General features: G+C 40.7%; 1 protein-coding gene across 1 annotated transcript in view; it reads left to right on the forward strand.

Moving 5' to 3' along the window:
* Nucleotides 1-717: 717 nt before the first annotated feature.
* MPP7 (MAGUK p55 scaffold protein 7) overlaps nucleotides 718-18,880 on the forward strand; it is a 154,816-nt gene continuing 136,653 nt past the window's right edge. Inside the window, exons 1-3 of the mRNA XM_082498985.1 lie at nucleotides 718-816; nucleotides 5,935-6,010; nucleotides 16,533-16,562. The gene's annotated coding sequence lies outside the window, so the exon portion shown is untranslated. The remainder of the gene's footprint in view (nucleotides 817-5,934; nucleotides 6,011-16,532; nucleotides 16,563-18,880) is intronic.

An 18,880-nucleotide genomic window follows, 5' to 3' on the forward strand; every position in this document is an offset into this window, starting at 1 on the left:
GCCCTGCCTCCCCCTCAGCGCACTCTCCACGGACTTCACAGAACTATCTTCCGCGCGTGGCTTCGGAGCTCTCTCGGGCCGGAGGCCAAACCCAAACCCGGGTCACACCACCCGTGAGGGCTCCTGCTGCGCCCCGGCCACTGCGGAGCAACGCGGGGTCCCCCGGCCACAGGCACCATCGGGATGTGTCCCGTCCCCCATCAGGGAGTGCCCACGCGTGGGGCAGCACGCTGCGGGACACGTCCCACGCCGCGCGGCCAACTACCACAGCGGGAGCCGCCCGGTCTCCTTCTCCTCCGCCTCCGTGACGGCCTCCCCGCCGATACACCCAGCCCCGGTTTCTGCTGCGCTGCCGAAATTCCCCATCCCCGAACAGAGAAGGCACGACCCCGCGGACGCACGGCAGCGAGACGACCCCGGAGCCACCGAACCGGCCGCCACCGCGGGGCCATGGACGCAACCCGCGGCCGCCGAGCCCCCCGCCACAGGGCGTCACGCGAGGGCCGCGGGGCGGGCCGCCGCCTTCCCCCGCGGCCAATCGGCGCTCCGCCTCGCGCGGTCCTCCCTCTCCTAGCCAATAGGACGCGAGTCTTTCCTTGGCGTGTGTCTGTGTACAGGGAAGGGGGGGCCGAGGTCGGGCCTGGCGAGCGGCCGTTGGGCTCCGCGCGCTGCGGAGCCCCGCCCCAGTGGGAGGGGCCCGGCGCGCCCGGCCCGGCCCAGCGCGGCAGCGGCGGCGATGGGGAGCCGGGGAGCGCGGCTCGGCGGGTAGAGGGAGGTTAGGGTGCGTCCGCCGTCACTCGGGGGGCTCGGCCGCAGGTAGGAGCCGCGGCCCCTCCTCGGTGTGGGGGTCCGCGAGTTGGCGGGAGGGGTGGAAGCGGGGGCTGTTGGGGGGGCCTCGCGTTGCCCCGGGACTGAGGTCGTGACGGGGGGCTCGGAGGGGCGCGGCGGGGTTGCGCTGTGCCGGCGGGACCGCGGGGGTTCGGGCTGGTGTGTGTGAGGGGATGCGGCAGGTGCCGGGCTTTGGGGGCTCGGCCCCGGGAGGGGTGTGTGTGTGTGGAGGGGGGCTCCGCACCCCATGCGCGGGGAGCCGGTTCCAAGATGGCCCCCACCCATCTCCCCCCGGCCATCCGCCGCCCGGCCGAGCCCCTCGGGCGTGTGCGAGGCGGCGGGGGACCCCCGCGGGGCCGCGCCCCGGCTCCCCGCGGGCTGAGGCGGCTCCCGCGGCCCCTCGCAGCCGCGACGGCAGCGTGAGGGGCGGTGTGGGTCCGCGCCCGCGGGAGGTCGGCCCGCGGCGGAGAGCTGCCTGCGGTGAGATCCGCCCGGTGGGGCAGAGCGCGGGGGGGGAGTGGTGAATTTAATCCCGGGTACGGCTTCGCTTTTAAAGCCCGCCGGGCTGTCGGGAGGAGTTGAGGAGAGCTCGTTTATGGCAAGTAATGGATGTGACCAAACCATTAAGTGACATCAGACTACGCAGCTGGACTCAGGAGACCCATTAAACTTTAATTTATAGGTTATCAGTACTGTGAGATATTTTTATGAATTGGCTGAGAATAACTTAATTCACCTGTGAAAACAGCGCCTTACTGATTTTGTTAATGCCTACTTTTAATCTGTGCTGAGCAATACATAGCGTTATTAATTTGGCATGTTGCATGTAGATAATGTAAGTTACGATATTTGATATAAGAGCTCAGAAAAGCGGTAGACACCTTTGCATGCTACTTCTATGCTTTCACTTCTGAATTCCTAGCTTCGTTTTATTTAATCTGTGTCTGTAAAACAACCGCCTTTCTCCATTTCCAGAGCTTTTTCTTTGAATCTATTTGCTTTCTTAAACAGCTCACCACATCTTTGCCTTTTCTTCCCTCTAAATAAACTGTAGAATAACTTTAGGGGCAATAGCTTTTGGTGATTTTTGGAGTTCTTCCTAAAGAAGTCTGAATAGTCCAGACAGTAGTGACCAGCATCTTTAGACCTCGTGGCAATCCTCAGTACTTGAATTCAGCATTGGTTTTTTTACAGTTAGATTTTTTTGGATGAGGTTCAGAGTTCTTGTTTTAAGTTTACTGAGATCAAGACCCCATTTTAATGGGGCATGTTTTTTTTTTGTTAAGCCTGTCTTTTGTAGGTGTTCATTTTAAAATACAGTAATTAGAATTTTGGTATGAAGTATTATCATCCTTCAGGTCCCTTTTATGGAGGGATATTTACATCTTGGCCATATTTACAGAAAGATCTTACTTGGTTATTAGCTTACTGAAAGTATTGTTTGCTCTAATTGGTGTGGATGGTCAAATCTCTAATCTCACTTAGAATTAACATTAGTATGTTGCTAGATATCTCTGTTTTGGATTGAGTAATTTTTTTTGTATTCAGAATGGGAGACTGCATGTAGCTTCTGAAAGCTGTCTTAAAGCAACTGTTAATTTAGGTTTTGGGATTTAATCTTGTAGAGCTAGAGAATCAATGAATGAGACTCATCAGTTTCAACTACGTCTGTTTATTAATCAGAATGAAAAGGAGTAAAGCAGTAACCTAAACATTGAAAAGTTGATTTAAATTATTTCAGACCCAGCATAGCTTTGGACATTAATGTGAACGTGTTTATATTTACATGTGTGTATTTAAAAGGAGACAGAGGACGTCCCAGAGCTGCAGAGTGCTGTCAGCTGGCAGAGTACATCAAGGAAGGGTTGCTGTATGTTTACTCTGTTCTTGTTCTTTTCTTTAGGCATCCATTAGCAGCCCTTATTAGAGACAGGATACTGTGTTAGATGGACCTTGAACCTGAGCTAGTATGGCATCTTTCTGTTTGTAATAAAATGTCTTCTGTGTAATAGCATGCAATTTGGAATTTAAATTTTAAATTAGGCAGGTGTTAGAGCTGTATTTTTTTTTTAAGAGTTCAGTATAAAAGTCAATGCCTGGTGCAGAGAAAGCAGGCTAATTAATGTACTATTACTTTGGGTGCTTTTTTGCATGTTTGCTAACATTTATAGGACATCCCAACTCCTGATAGGAAACGGTCATAAGTATGTTTTCTAAGTGGCAACTTCCAGTCCTTTCCTGAGTGCCTTGTGGGAGTACTGTGCTTCTCACGAAGATGTTGATGGGATCTGCTGCAACTCCCATCTGTTCTTAAGATGTTGCAATGTGCCTTTCACTGAAACTGCAGCCTCAGTTCTGCTTTCCTGTGTTCAATCTCTCTTTTTTTTTTATGTGGCAAGCACCTGGGCACCCGTAAGCCTTTCATTTGTCTCTAGCATATGGAAGAAAGCAGAAGGGATCTATAAAAAGTAGTTCAGTAGCATCTTCCCTCTAAACTGGCTCCTCTGCGTTAAGGTTTACTGTAGAACTTGCTATGATAATAAGTAAAAACGGGGAAAAAAAAACAAAACGGTCTTGCCGCTAGCAAAGTGTCTGTCAGTTGTCTTCTGGAGTATCTTTTGGAAAGTTGTTGCAGTGAATTAAGCAAGTTTCACCATCTAGAACTACGTGAATTATGTGTAGGAGTCATGAAAGCTTCCCACATAGTTGTACTAATGCAGTTTAATGCCAGCCTGTGGTGTTCATACTCTTCCTGACCCCATCTCCTGAATAGTTTTCATCCTGGTTGCCACCATTTCTCATTTATTAACGAGAAGATGCAGTGTATTAACTCATCCCTTCCTAATTTTAGTCTTAGAAATATAAAAATGTAACAGAATTAATTTATACCTGCTTTCAGTGCATGTTTACATCACAAGTGATATCGTACTTATCTAATACAGTGCCTTGCCCTGTGTTACAGAAGTAGAGAGACAGGGAGTAAGCATTATTTAATACACTTCAAATAACTTCTACAGTGCGGTATCCTTAACATCCCTTGACAGTTCAGACCACTAACTCTGTCCCATGTCATGTTGGCTGTATGGCAGGTTTGAGAACAGCTTTGCGTATTTTACAGAACCATTTGGAGCATGACCATGAGGTATTCAGTAAAGTTCTTTGACAACTGAGTTTCCAAAGACAGTGATAAATGATGCAGATACATTGACATACTCTTTATTTCAGTTAGCAGCCTTGCATTTAGGGGAAAACCAGCAGAAAGCAAAAATAGCGCCTGTCTGAAGATGCACAAAACTTTACTTTGGTGTTCTTGAATATCTATGTTCGTTACGCTTAGCTACCAAAAACCACAACTTGAATTCCCCCCCTGCTTTGGAAGGCTAACAAATTCCATGTGTTCTTAAGCAACAGCATTAAGCAGACTAGTTCCCAGGATCCAGGTTTTGTCCTGAAAATGGTTTATCAACCTACATTATGAATCATGAATAGAATCACTCTATCTCCCAGTTCTTAGCTCTGGAGAAAAGATGAGCTGCTAATGTAAAAGGGTTTCAGTATATTATTTAATCTCTTGGGGTCACATCTTGTTACTGTGGCCAAAGTCTTGCTTTTTGTTGCTTTTCCATTCAACTATGAAGACTAACGCGATCTCACTATTACTGTTCCTGTTACTTACGTGAAGTAACAGAACTTAAATTGAACTTGAATATAGGAAGTTTCATCTTAACATGAGGAGGAACTTCTTTACTTTGAGGGTGGCAGAGCACTGGAACAGGCTGCCCAGAAAGGTTGTGTAGTTTCCCACTCTGGAGACATTCAAAACCTGCCTGGGTGCCATCCTGTGCAACCTGCTGTAGGTGACCCTGCTCGGGCAGGGGCGTTGGACTAGATGATCTCCAGAGGTCCCTTCCAACCCTGACCATTCTGTGATTCTGTGAAATTAAAATCTAGTCTAGACAGTACCCACTTAAAGTATGTCATATTTTTAAAAGAGAGTATTTTAATAGAAGAAAAAAATAAACCTTAGCAGTTGTTTGCTAGTTTTGAAGAACAAAAATCCAAGCTTTCTCAGTTCTTGAATGATGTGCAGTATAGTTAGTGGTGTAATAAACCTGCAAACAAAAGATCCCGAAATGAACTCATTGTTTATGTCCTCAATGACATCAGTATTTAAAGATAATCATTCAACCAACCCATAAACTATAACTACAGACTGTAGTATAGAACTAAGAAATTGGAGATGTGAACTTTGTCGTTTGCAGTGTGCAGAAGAGATTGTGGCATACGAACACGGAAAGAATAGGCCCATCTTGATGTTTTCTACCCTATTTTGACTGTTAAGTGCTTGCCATACGTGTAACAGGGTGGTGATTCTGTTCCCGATGTGCATTCTGTGGTCTGCTGCTCCATCTCTGCTCCTGCATTTTATTGCCAAGAGGAGACATCAGGTGTTTTCAGTTTGTCTGAGGAGTAGGCAGTGCATAATGCCAGGTGGGGTGTTGAAAAAGACATTTGCTGAATGTCAGTGTGTGCAGCATGTAATGGTTTTGAGGTTATTGCTGACTTTCCAAAGCAGAGTGATTAGCTATTGTGAAGCAAAGAAATGAACATCTTTACTGCAAGCAGGAAGTCACAAGCACTTAAAGGGTTTTCAATATGGACCCATTAAGCGTTCTCCCATTGCACTTACACCTAAAGTTTTGTATCAAACTTGCATATTGTTCACGTATAAAATGTGATTATACGTCTGTGAAGTCTTATGGATATTTATATGTTAGATAAAGCTTAGCTGTACCCATTTGGAAGTAATTATTTTGCTTAATTACTGATTAAAGACCAATTTTTCTAGGACAGGTGCGGATGCAGAACAAATGCATGTTGCAAATTTCTCTGCTCCCCCTCCCCCCCCATCCCCCGGTGGCTTAAATAAGTCTCTTCTGACTTTTCTGGTTTCTGCAGAGCGTCATAGAGAAACAGTTGTTGGGAAGTTAACTACTTTAAACTTATGCTCCTAACATTTAGAACAAAAGCATGAAAATACTTGATATTTCCAACACTTACTAGAACCAAAGTCATATTACTACTAGCCTTTCCTTTTTCCTTCAGGCTCCATAGATTCTCAGCTCCACTGTCTGGAAAATGCATATCTTAAGTCCCTGTTGAAGTAAAGACAGCCATCCAGGTAGGATTACCTTATGCTTACCCTTTTGCTCACCAGTTTTCTGATACTGGACTAGGCTGTCACCTGTTTTCTACAGTCCTGAACAATGTGAGGATTAGTATGAGAGACCAAGAATAATTTCATATCATGCTTAGTATTAATAAATAAAGCTGTGAAATGCTGTTGTACCAATATGTGGTCTATGTATTCTTAACTGTGTTGCTTTATTGTCTTGTAAAGACAGCCTCTGTTTTTGAGTCCAGAATGAGTAAATTTTCTTATGTTATTGCATTATATATAACAGTATAAGTTTTGAAAAAATAGGAAAGTGTATTGCTAATACAGCCAACAGTTAATGATGACTGACTACAAAATACGTTGCACTCTAAATTGTATAATAAGTTTAAGAATAGAGTAAAACTGCTTCAGAGCTACTATTATGTCTCAGAGCTTGGAAATGTGCACATCCCTTTATATAAAGAGCATAGAAAATCTTTATTGCATTTATAATGTGTTGTTTGGTGGACTCTAGCAAATGAAGCTGTTCCAAAAGGAACAACATAGTTTCAGATATGAAATGCAGAGCTGCTGTTTCACAGACAATATGCCATGAATGCTGTCTAAAAAATGGACCTGACATTGCTAATTACAAGTAAAAGAGAGTGGAATATAATTATTTCACACATTACGTGTGGCCACATCAGAAGCCTCAGCTGGCAGATGGAGAGGTTTGGGGTTTTTTTGTGTTTTTAGAAAACACCTTGCAAGTTCAGCTGATTGAAAGTCTTGCTTTTTTATCACAGTCCAGAAGAGTTTCAAAAAGAGAATTGACCTAAAGAAGCAGTCTTAAATTTCTTCTCAGAGGTTTGACAGATACAGTAATGAAGATTTTCAATGGCTTAACAGATACTGTGATAGAGGTTTTCAATGAATAGCTGTTCATGAGCAGTTAATTATCTCATTGTAATCTGGGTCATTTGTGAAACTGTGAACACAGTTAACTTTTGTGTTAGGATTGCACTGTAAGTGAAATGTGTGTGAAAGGGGTAACGCTGAAGCTGCATCATCTTGAGACTAGCAGTGCTGGAGAAGTGACCAAAACCAACTTTTGAACGAGCAGCTTGCTTCCTTGTTAGGGTGAATAGAGGCTAAAGTCTAATGAGGGTATAAAATCTCTACTCTGTAGGCCATATCTAAAAATCCTTGCTCCTCCCCTAGTGCTCTCCCTCCCACCAGTCCAAGGCACAGCCACTGCTGCTCCCACCAGGACAAACAGCAGCCCTTTGTTAGCTGCCAGCCCCATGGCACACCCTATCCTGGCTTTGCTGCTGCTCTCTTGCCATCTGTGGATCCTAGAAACCCTGAAAGGAGCCTTTTGCTGCCTAATTTCCAAGGTTAACTGATTCAGTAAGTCTTTTACCTCCAATAAATATATAGCTTAACTAACTTTGGTCACGTCAACTTAAGTTCTGTCACTTAATTTCCTGTGGGGAAAGGAACATCCAGTTTGTACCACAGAGCTGTTGTAGGTTACCTATCCAAAGATTGGTTACTTCTCCAAAGATCCATACCTGTTACTTAATAATGTCAAAATTAGATGTGCTAGGAATTTTGTCTTGATATTAAGATGACACTACAAGTACTATAGCCCAGCAAGTCTGAAACTGCCCCGACTGAGCTGCACTGCAGGCTCCCTGCTTCGAAAGCTTGTCGTGAGTTTGAAATATGATACAGACAGTGACTTGGACCATCTTCCAGCTGCCATGACCAGTCTGAGCAAGGGTATCAAAATGGCAAACAAACCTCAGGGGATAAAACTGTGAATGGCATGCTTTGAGGTAAGTGCTGAGTGGTGCCTTTGGTCCCTCATCTGACTGCTGTGAGAGTCATGTGCCTGGGCCCTGAGACGTGGAACAGGTCGGTCGAGACACCCTGGATGCTTCTCAGGGAAGAGTAATCCAGCTTCAAGAAATTTTGATAGTTAAAACAAGAGCAAAAGTAATGTGCAGCAGCTGAGTACTGAGGCAAGATAGAAGTCAGTCATCCGGCAAACACGTCTTTGGAAGGAGTGTAGAAAAGTCAGTTGTTGTCTTTTTTTTAGAACCATGGCTACAGCTATCAAATGTGGACAGTAGTTTCCCTCTGTTCATTTCTGCTGGAAGATAACTGCTAGCACCCAGACCAAAGGAGAGATTATGAATGGAAATAGCATATTTCAGGACTGCATCAGTGGAGGAAAATGTCTTCCAGGGCAATTAGATCTGGAAAGTTCTGCTGTGAGTGCTACGAAGGGAAGGATTCGCAAGGCAGTTACTGGAGGAAACGGGAGTCAAAGGAACAGTTTGACAATTGGAAAAAAGTTGAAGACTTTATTGTGCCGGCTCTAACCAGCTTTTGTTTCTTAGAAGCTAAGAAAACTTTTTTCTAACACTATGTACTGTATTCAATATTAATTATTTTAACTCCTGCTTTCATGATAAATATGCTTTTATTATTTAATAAAGATAATTATGATTCATTAGGATGTTTTCCTGAACTTACTCACAGTGATAAATGAAGACTGTTAAATACCTTCGTTTCAAAAGGAGAAAAGGTGGGGGTGGGAACAGAAGGGTGTTAGAAACCAATACAGAAATTTGGCTAAAAGGAAGAATCTGTAGCTGACATGGCTGTGGAGGAAGAGTTTAAATGTTTTAGGTACAGAAGGATATTGCAGCAGAGTTGTAAAACTTCTTTTTTTCCCCAGATATCTGATTTAAAAAGTAATGTGCAGACATTAGTATGACAAATGTTTGAATTTTGGAAAGAAACAGACCCCCACATTCCACACAGCACAGGAGACTTAGGTAATACCTGTTCAGAAAGCTTTGCAACCTCGGTAACCTTTTCTCACAGTAGGACCTGGTTGATCCGCTAATTATATTTGCTGAGTTATAGAATACCAAGGGAAGTTCAGAAACCTTGCAAAATGCTACTTTTCTTTTCACATTTGGAGAAGAGGTAGTGGAGTGTGACCCAAATCATTACTGGTTGGTTATTATCACCTTAACTGACTGAAAACAGTACGGAGAAACATAATAACCAACATCTGTAATATGAAGACAGGTAGTCTCAACCCAGTTAACTCTACCAGTTGTTCACTTCTGGCTCAGCAAACCAAAGGCAGTATTAGATTTTTTTTTTTTTTTTTATTGTTCAGAATTAAAACATCTTGTAGGAAGATAGGTTTTAGTTAAATACTCTTTTTACTGCTCTATGAATAGAGGCAGACAGCAGCCGTAACACAATGTTTAATTCTGTAACTTTGTTGTGTAGGTGGACAAGCGTAATCGATGATGACAGTTGAGTAAATGCCACTTCATTAAGGTTGAATTTACATTTTACTCCTCAGACTTTCAGCTTTATCGCGTTATTTAATTACTTCCAGCTAGTGTTTTTGGCTTCCTATGGGTGATAGCAATTAAATTTGAAAGAAAACAGGAGGCATTCTGGTTGCTTTATCCAAGTACTGAACTCACCATTTTACATGCTTCTAACTTACATCAGGGAATTAAACATCCCACCTTATTAAATCACTTATTCAGTCTTCTCTAATGCTTTCATCTAGCTTGGATATAGCATTAATATTTAAAATGTATGTATCAGTTCAATAGACACGTGCATTACTTATCAAAACACCACAGCTTGTTAAAATAAACCTGCTGCCATCGCAAGTAAAAGTCTCTGGAATGACATGTGGTGCCAGCAGGTGCCTTGTACACTTGCACAAGCGGGTCAGTTGAGATGGTGGTGTTACTTCAGGAAGAAGAAACACCTTCTTAATTATATGAATGGAATATCTCCAGATTCCTGAAAAGAAAACATAGCATGCAAGTTAATGTAGCCTAAGACTAATAGACTATAGGAACAGGAAAGTATTCATTTAAGTAATTGGACCTTCTGTGGCTGTTCAGTGTGTTTGTATGAACGCTTCCCAGTATGTAGAGAAGCTACATGTCTTAATTGAGATTTCTTGCAGTTGCCCACATTGTGAAGATCTAAATAATGAAGTTATTCCCAGTTGTCCAAAAGCAAATCTTATATTGTGTTACTTATTGTTAAATATTTGTTTAGCTGCTAGTTTGCAGTTCATGTGGTTCCTCAAGTTTGGAATGAGAATAGAGCGTGTCCTTCTTCCACTGCCTGCACAGGACATCGCCAGAGCTGCTGTGGTCTGTCTGCAGGATTCCAGCACACTTCTGTTGCTCCTGGCTCCCAGTCTACAAGGACAGCGTTCTAGCTACAGAGACCAAATGTCTCTGTCCCTTTCCTTGTAGTAGGCTGCTTCTCATTCACTGGCTGGTCAAATTCAAATGCTGATTTCCCTTCTCTTTACGTGTGCATTTGAGAAGACAATAAGCAAAGGGCTAAACTTGCCTTTTGTGTTCTCCAATTAGTGCTTGGCCTCACAACCTCCATCATACATGAATTAAAAGCATACCTTTACCCTCTTCCTCTTTCGAACAGGGCTTGGTTTTGATTCCGTCTTAAAAAACGTTAATGCCTAGCTGCTGTTGCTGGCTTATATCTTCTGCTGCATGATGGAAATTGTGTCCTCTTCCCGTATAATGGTTTTCCTGCCTTCAAAATGAACCAGATTTCTCTGTAGTTCTTGGAACAGCTTTTAGAGACCTTGTATGTAATAATACACCACTCTGAATTAGTAAGTAATGACATGACCTTTTCTTCTCCAAAACTCGTTCCTGAGTAGTATGCTGAGAGATTATCTCCTCACTTGAGTCCTTGACTGGAGAGATGAGTTTTGATACGGGTGAGCACGACAGGCACACTTGATAGCCTTGCTTCCCCAATGGAGGAGTGAGAACATGCCACAGCCTGACTGAAAGCCTCATGTCTGGTTACCTTGTGCCAAATGTTGTGATGTTTTTTACTATGTTATGTTTTCTTTGCTGGATGTAGACTATAATAGGGAAGGTAATCCAAAATCCAGTGTTTGCATTGTTGCAGAGCCACTTACACATTTAGAAAGTGGAAGTTACAAATACATGGGAAGGTACAAATTTCCTCTTATTGGTAATTAGATTTTTTTTTCTTTCTGAAAGTTGGATGGTTTTATGCATAAACTTTCTTTTGTATGCATACTACTGTATAAAAAAATTACTTTGCAGTGTATGTACTAAAGTACAAGACAGCCCTCACTGCAAGGAGACTGAACTTGTGTGTGCGAGCATGCTTCTACAGCTGTTACTAAGAGAAAAATTTGACCTTGAATTTTAGATATTTGTTGGACCAAACCTCTCTCACTAATGAGTAGTCCCTATCTCTTTTGACAGTGAAGCATTTCTTAGGCCAAGGGAAAAAAAGCAAAAAGAATGATGAGGTGAAGAAAGGAAAATGTCAGGTGCTCACCTTTCTTTTAGTAATATCAGCACATTCTTCCTGAACTTTTTTTGGAAGGGAATAGAGTAGTAATATTGTATCCCCAGAAAAAGTAAAGCTAAAGGAAAAGCTCATATAATCTACTGAATTCTACAGGAATCTTGTAACTAAAAGAGTGATGGTAAAAACTTTGAATAAAAGCCTCTTCTCTAAGGAGTTAAGGGATGAGCTATTCTGGTCTCCAAGTAAGAAACCATATGAATTAATGTCATGGGACCACTGCCTAGGTCAGTGGTTCCCAGTCAGTAAGTTGCAGCATCATGAAAGACTGTTTTTTTCTGCTTTTCTTTGTTAGACAGTACTGAAGAGAGAATAGTATGGTCAGGCTGGCTTGGACTTCTCCTTATGATAGTTCTTGACTTGATGCTGACACCTTATCTCAGTGTAGCTCAACCAGGCTGTGTTCTGGCAGTCAAGATCAGGCAGATTTCTTTTTCTATTGCTTGTGTCTCATCAGACGGTCACTCACATTTTGTCATGAGTCTTTGGCTTATGACTTGGCATGTGATTGTAACAGCTGCCAGAATGACCTATGTAGATCTATGAACTTGGAATTAAATATAAGTGAAGAAAAAAAAAATTAACAACTTGCTAATAAAAACTGCAAGTTTGTGTGACTTTATCATCCCGAGACTTGGCATAAAAAACTACATTTGAGATCCAGAATTTGTGTGCAGGAATCATCCCAGTAATATTTCTGAGATAATATTTCAAAAAGTATTGTTTCAAAATAATATACTAAAAACCCCTTGTGCTTCTTGGGACACAGGATTCCTTTGCTGTCATTGCAGTGGCATAGCAAAATCGTTCAGGCTGCCTGGAAACCAGCCAGGGGTTAACGTAGGAGAGTAATCAGAATTTCTAATAGGGAATTCTGTTAACTGTCTGTGGGTGCAGCTTGGAATAAGCAGAAGACAGAAAGCGAGTGTGTTTTGAGATAGGTGCAATTCTTAACGTCTGTGTGTTTTCTGAGCGCTCTAAGTTAGTTTTTTATAGACAGCTTTTCCTTTTGTATGCTTTGCAGTGTTTCTGAAGAGTTCAATTTGCCTGTTTTTAATGCATATCTAAAGGTAAATACCTTTTGTGATAGAAAATAGTATTTCTAACTTTATTCCAGTTTAAGATAAATTTGTGCAAAATTGAATTACACTTCAAGGAATTTGTGTGTTTACAATTTTATAATATGCAGAGGAATTAAAACTGGTTCAAGTAGATTTCATCCTACAATTTAGCTACTTTTGTGTCAGACTGCTGAATGTCAAAATTTAAATGTCAGAATGCATATATATTATATTGTAGTTTTGTAATTTGATATCTAATCCTATAGCAAAATAATAAAAAGAGTCTATAAATGGTCAAGACAAATTTGAATTGTCTTATTAGTATCCTATGCCTTTCTGGATGTGATGGGGAGAAAGGTAGCTAAAGTTGAGATGAGTAATCCCACGACCTGGTACTAGAGAGATCAGCTGGGAGGATTACGAGGAGACTGTTACATATGCCAAGGAGCAGAAATCCGTTTGTTACTTTCAGACGAAAAATGATCAAAGGCTGGAGGTGGAGCTGCAACGAGGATTTGAAAGTGGTCATTTGAGCTTTGCATCTGTTGCTAAGGACCAACTTGCTGAGATTAGTAGGGTAGGTCAAGTAAAGTATGTCCTCTTACGCTCAGCAGGGCTAGTGGGAAGTCCTTGGTAGTATCTTCTTTCAGCATACTTTTTTTAAACTTGTCTGAATTATATAGTGATATGTCTGGAATATACTATAAATCAGATCTGCAGGCTCTCATAGTGAATAAAAGTGTAGGCTATTTTGATGACAAGTTTAAAAAAGCATTGGTATTCTAGTATAAGCACATGAACTAAAACGGTAGGAAAATGTTGTGGTGTGATATAAACTAACTGGAAATGGATTGTAATGCTGTCCTGCAGCTACCATGCTTTGCTAAGAGAATAAAGCTAAGAAAATACAGTTTGAGATTAATTTACATGAACTTTACTGCTCAGACACAAGTTTTATTCTTGTTCTGCAAAACTTTTCTATGTGTTTAACCACAATGGTTTTGCAAGGGATAAAGAGAGGGGAAATCAACTGAAAAACGGAAATGCCTTTGAATTCTAAATTTAAAGTGAAATTCTGTGCTAATTAATGAAAAATTATATATTGTAGGTCTGCTAATGAGAATGTAAGAGGTGTTGTACTTTATTCAGAAGTGACGAAGAGAGGATGTATAGGAAAAGATAGTAACAAATAGCTGTAAAGCAGCCTTTTTTTGGTGTAGCAGTTTAGCTGTTAACAAAGATTAATATCAAACCTTTTGTCTCTGACAGGCTGTCTAGAGCATTTGTTTGATAGCAGCCAAAGAACCTGTTCACAAAATGTGTTTTAAGTGCTTATTTGAATAATTGGGTTCTGGCTACACAACTTAACCAGGTTTTATATAGAAAAATATATTGCCTATAGTTTGCTCTTTTATGCTGCCAAGTAATTTCCTTGAGTGTCCTGAGCTCGTGTGTTATGGTTTGGTTTGCCGTTGATGTACAACTTCTGATAAGCGCTTTCCCCTCTTCTATGATTCACTCAGTTGTTGCATTTCACTATGAGCCTTTAGAAGGGAACAGTAGGATGCATGATGTGATCAGGGATTTCACAAGTAAGCAGGTGGAATTTATCGGCCAAAAATATTTTGCAGTTAGTCTTCAGTTTCAGATACATTGCAATACTAAAAGATACAAAGAGACCCCCTAGCCAGGCCTATACTTTTTAGTGTAAAACAGCCTCCTAGCCTGAAAAACTTGTAGGGGCAGGTAATAGTCTTTATTAGATCAACTTGTATACTTCTTTACAGGTGTCAAGCAAGTTGAAAGGCTGGTGTGCCTGAAAGACCATAGGCTCTTTCAAACTATAAAGCTTAGTCTAATAGAGTATGTTATTCTGCGGACTGATCGTGTCTAACTAATTGTCTTAGACCATCATAGTTGCTGCAGTTTTTCTGGTTAATGATACCATGGGCTAAAGTGGTGATTGGAACCTTTCAGTAGCAAAGCAGTTGACAGCCCGGTTTGAATCATCCTGCCTGAGCTGAACGTAGTAAGGACTGTACCAAATAAAGAGCCTGTTGAGCACGTTAGATGTAATATTGTTTTGGGTAAGATGATCCGCTTCATGCGTGCAGAATGCTGGGGGTGTAGATGATAGGACTGGAGACCAAACATGCTGAGCCCTTTCAGATTTGGGAGCGAATACTGCGTGAGAGGTGTGCTTTCTGCAGCTCTTGTTGGCAGAGGGAGCAAACTTTTAGCATAAAATTACACGAAGTGAGGTTAGGGGTCTAAGACATTTTATGAAAAGATACTCTGTGAAGTTTATTCTTGGCAAAGTTTGTCCTGCTATGATATTAATATCTGGTTTTCCTTTCTGTGATATAATTATTCTTGGGTATTGCCTGACAGATGGTTATATCTTACAGTTGTATCAGAATGATGTTATTCACTTGACAGTTATTGTTCTCCTAGGAGCGCGGGACAGGAAAGGACCTCCCTATTCATCAAGTTTATTTTCATGCTCTTGTAGGCTTTATGTCATACAGTTGTAGACATATGGAGCCCTGTCTGAAAAGCAGCTGGGCCTTTTCCCCTCACTATTTAATTAGAAGCCTGTTCCAATGCTAAATTGCCCTAAACATGAGGAAGCTGCTTGTAATGTTCAAACTAAATTTATCCATCGTCAGTTGGTTTTACCAGTTCTTGTGCCAAGGTTGTCCTTTTATTTTAAATAGTTTTTTCTTATTATTTTATAATCATCTCAGTGTGTTTATACATAGCCCTTGCTTTTCTGCTCAGCATTACTTTTGCTAGGCTAAGGCCAAGTCCATGCAGTCTCCCGTCAGTTCTGTTGTTGAAACATAGAGCAAAATGGAGGTGTGGGTACTCAGAGACTTTTCAGCTTTCACATAGCAGGTTTTTCCAGTTCCTTGAGAAGGGTGTGCCTTATTCTTTGTACTATAGCTGATAAAAGAAGTGAATAGTAGCTTCCTTGTTATTGCAGTGTACCAACAGAAACATGAAGACAGAAAATTTTGTATTTTAAACTTTCTGAACGTTGTCTTTGAGTGGTGAGGTTGTTCAAACAGCAGGGACTTGTGGTATATCCTCTAATTTAGGAATGCAGGCAATCCTATGAAGGTGGTGTTGAAAGGCAGGCAGATGTTTGATTGCTTCAAGTATGTGGGTTCCACTTTGTGTTTTTTGTTTTTTTTTCCTCAGGCTGTTAAATGTTCAGATCAGTATTCTGTGGCTGGTCTGTGCACAGACAAATTCTTTGTGCATTTTTAATGAGTTACTGCAAGAATCTGTGATCAAAGATAAGTCAGACCTATTACAAAGGAATCAAAAACTGGAATTATGTTTAAATATTTTCTTGACTAATATTTATAGGTACTTGCTACTTCTAAGGCTCTTGATAAATCAAAGTACTCTTCAGAGATTTATTTTCTTAAGATTTTAATGAAAGATGTAATAGACGGATACATTTTGAAGAACTTAACGACAAAATCTAAAAAAAAAAAAGTTTGAAAAAGCTTCAGTAGGAAGACCTGACCTACTTTCTTCCCATTTAAAATCCTAAAGGCTGTTGTGTTGGAAAAAATAAAACAAACCCTTAACACTGTTTAAAATGCAGTGAAAGGTTTTATATTCCAGGTTTAAAAAAAGAACTTAAGCCTTCTAATGTTAAACACCACAGCTCTTAAAGATTAGGGTCCTGGCTAAAAAAGTATGGAAGCAGACACCTAAGGACCGTATGCTGATGAGGTTCTGATTTCCTGACTAGAATTTGAAATCCATGATGTGGAGCACTGATACAGTGAAGCTGGTCGGTAGGAAACCAGGGTATACCTTAGTCATTCATATAACCCTCATATTAATCAGAAAATAAATTACATACCACTTTTTGCAGTCTTCTCGTAGAAAGATGCTTTTGATAACTATCTTATATGTAGTAGACTAGCAGTTAATTAGCTTATTTGTCCAAGAAGTAGGAGGCCTTGATTCTAGGTCCTCCTCAACCTGAGGGAGCTCAAGCCCACATTTTTCTCTTCTTACAGGAGTGCCATAACCCAGTCGTTCGTGCTTTGGTAAGTGACCTAACCACCACACTGCAGATTCAGACTTCTTGCCTACTGTCTTGCATCCATCAGCTTGCATTTCTGGCTGCATTATGGCCAGCTTCCTCAGGAAGGATGGGGCAGTCCTTTGCAAAGTACCCTGCAGGCTGATGAGTTAGGTATTCTCTTGGAAAGTGTATTCAATTCTTCTCTTTCCTTTCCAGGAAAGGAAATTCTACTACTGGAGAGCAGTAGAGTCTACATCTAAATAATCTGGTTTTATTCTAATTTAATATTCTTGACGATTATTTGAGTACTGTTTTCTACTTAATGTTTGACCAGGAAATATTTTAACAACCTGAGATACTGTAATAAGGAAATGGAATAATAATGGCTGTCATTGATCTCATCACGTCTGAGGATGTAGTTTTAGTTGTTTCAATTCAGGTCTTTTTTTTTTTTTTTTTTTTAAAAAAAAACCAAACAAACAAACCACCTTGTATGTATTTTTTTCCTAAGACAGACATTGTGATTTTGAATCACAAAAAAGAAAACAAAAGGGAATTTATAGTTGTTTTGATTTAAAATAAATAAGCTATATTTTCTGTATATGCAGGCTATGCTGGGAGACCCAACTGAATCTATTTACAAAGTTAATTTTTTTTTTCTTTTTTATTCCTAAGTGGTGGCATAACACTTGTGCAAAAAATTCCTTTTCTCTTCAGATAAAAAAGGCAGGATTACAGAAAACAGACTATCTTAGAAAGCTAGTTGGGAAACTTAAACTTCCAAAGCAATGAAGAATAAACTTCCTGTGTGTATTAGCGTGTTGCTTGCTCCTTGTGTGATAACCCTCAAAAGTTGTGCTTCTACCTGGGCAAAGTTGTGAAAGAATGAAATTTAGCCAATTTTGGCTTTTAATAAGTTACCTTGAAAGTGAAAACAATTGTGAAAAACTTATCTTAAAGAAACAATGAAAATATTCATATTAACTGCTGCTTTTTAGCTACAGCCTGCTCAATCTTCTAAATCTTCTGGGTGTCTCGGTGTGAGACAATGGTTGCCTTCACGCGTCAATGACTTCTTTAGACATACAATTCTTGGGTGCTATGAAGTAGCAATAATGAAAAATATGTTGAACGCTGGTATGATTGCACCCTTTTGGGGTTGGCTGTAAAGCGGAAGGAAGATATGCGTGCATGGAGGGACATTGTGGGATTGGTTCTTGTGCCTTATATTGTCTGGAATATGAAGTAAGTGCAGACCATACATCGGATCTGCAAGGCATCTTACCTTAAAGCAGTTTAGTTTTCATAGTTGGCACACTTCACTGCAAGGAGCACATGTGCAGTGTCTTGGATACCTCAACACATTAGCTTCTGCCAAATTTCACTCATGTTTCCAAATGTAATATTATGCTTATGTCCTATCCTCTCTTTGGCACTGAATTCAAACAGCACCTGTTAATGTTAAGAATAAATGAAGTTACTGTAATGTTGAGGATAAAGAGGGTTTGGTGAAAGAAAATTGGATATGAGATGTAGATTTCCTGCCTAATTAAATATTTCAAGTGGAGGTGTTCTACTTCAGTTTTATTTAAAAGTCAGAAAGCAATATTATAGTGTTAGCACATGCCTTTTTACTAAAACCTTCTTTCATGAGATGGTACTTACTGATTTTTCAATTCAAATGCTTTTAAGTAATAACCCGAAAAATGCTGGAACATCACTTTTTTGCTGGGAGATAAGTGTTTTTTCCAGAAGCTTGTAATTCCTCTGCATGTTGGCTGATTCTCATTTGCGTTTAAATCAGCTTTAACGGAGTTGTGTATCTTATTGGTATTCCTCTTCAGTTTGACAGCTGAAGAATAGCAGCCATAAGTATGAACATTAGGCTAAGGCTTACATTACGTAGCCAGCAATCATTTGTTCTGATACTCTGCAGTAGAAAGGTAAAACAAAGGTTTCTTGCTGCTTTAACCGGTGAACATTACGAAGTTCACTGAGTTCAATACTGTGTTTGGATGGCATTGAAACTACTAAAAGCAGTGAACATCTGTTCTGCGAATGTTACTGCTATGGGCAATGTAGGGTAATGTTATAGATGCATAATTGTTTTTCTAACACTCTAGCTGTCCTTTCAGAATATTGTTTCAAAATAATGTGTTTTCTTTAAGATTGAAGAATATGGGGGGGGAGGGGGGAATCTGTTCTGGATTCTATAAGTGAATTTCTTTGAAGAGTGGTAGATAAAGGACCAAGATAATCTAAGCACTATTCTATTTCTAATGGGAAGAAAGTGTGGGGCAAAGGAGATGATAGTACCCGTATTAGGATGTGGGAAGGAGA

The sequence above is a fragment of the Vanellus vanellus genome (assembly GCF_965231255.1).
Source record: "Vanellus vanellus genome assembly, chromosome: 2".
In the NCBI taxonomy this organism is placed as follows: Eukaryota; Metazoa; Chordata; class Aves; order Charadriiformes; family Charadriidae; genus Vanellus; species Vanellus vanellus.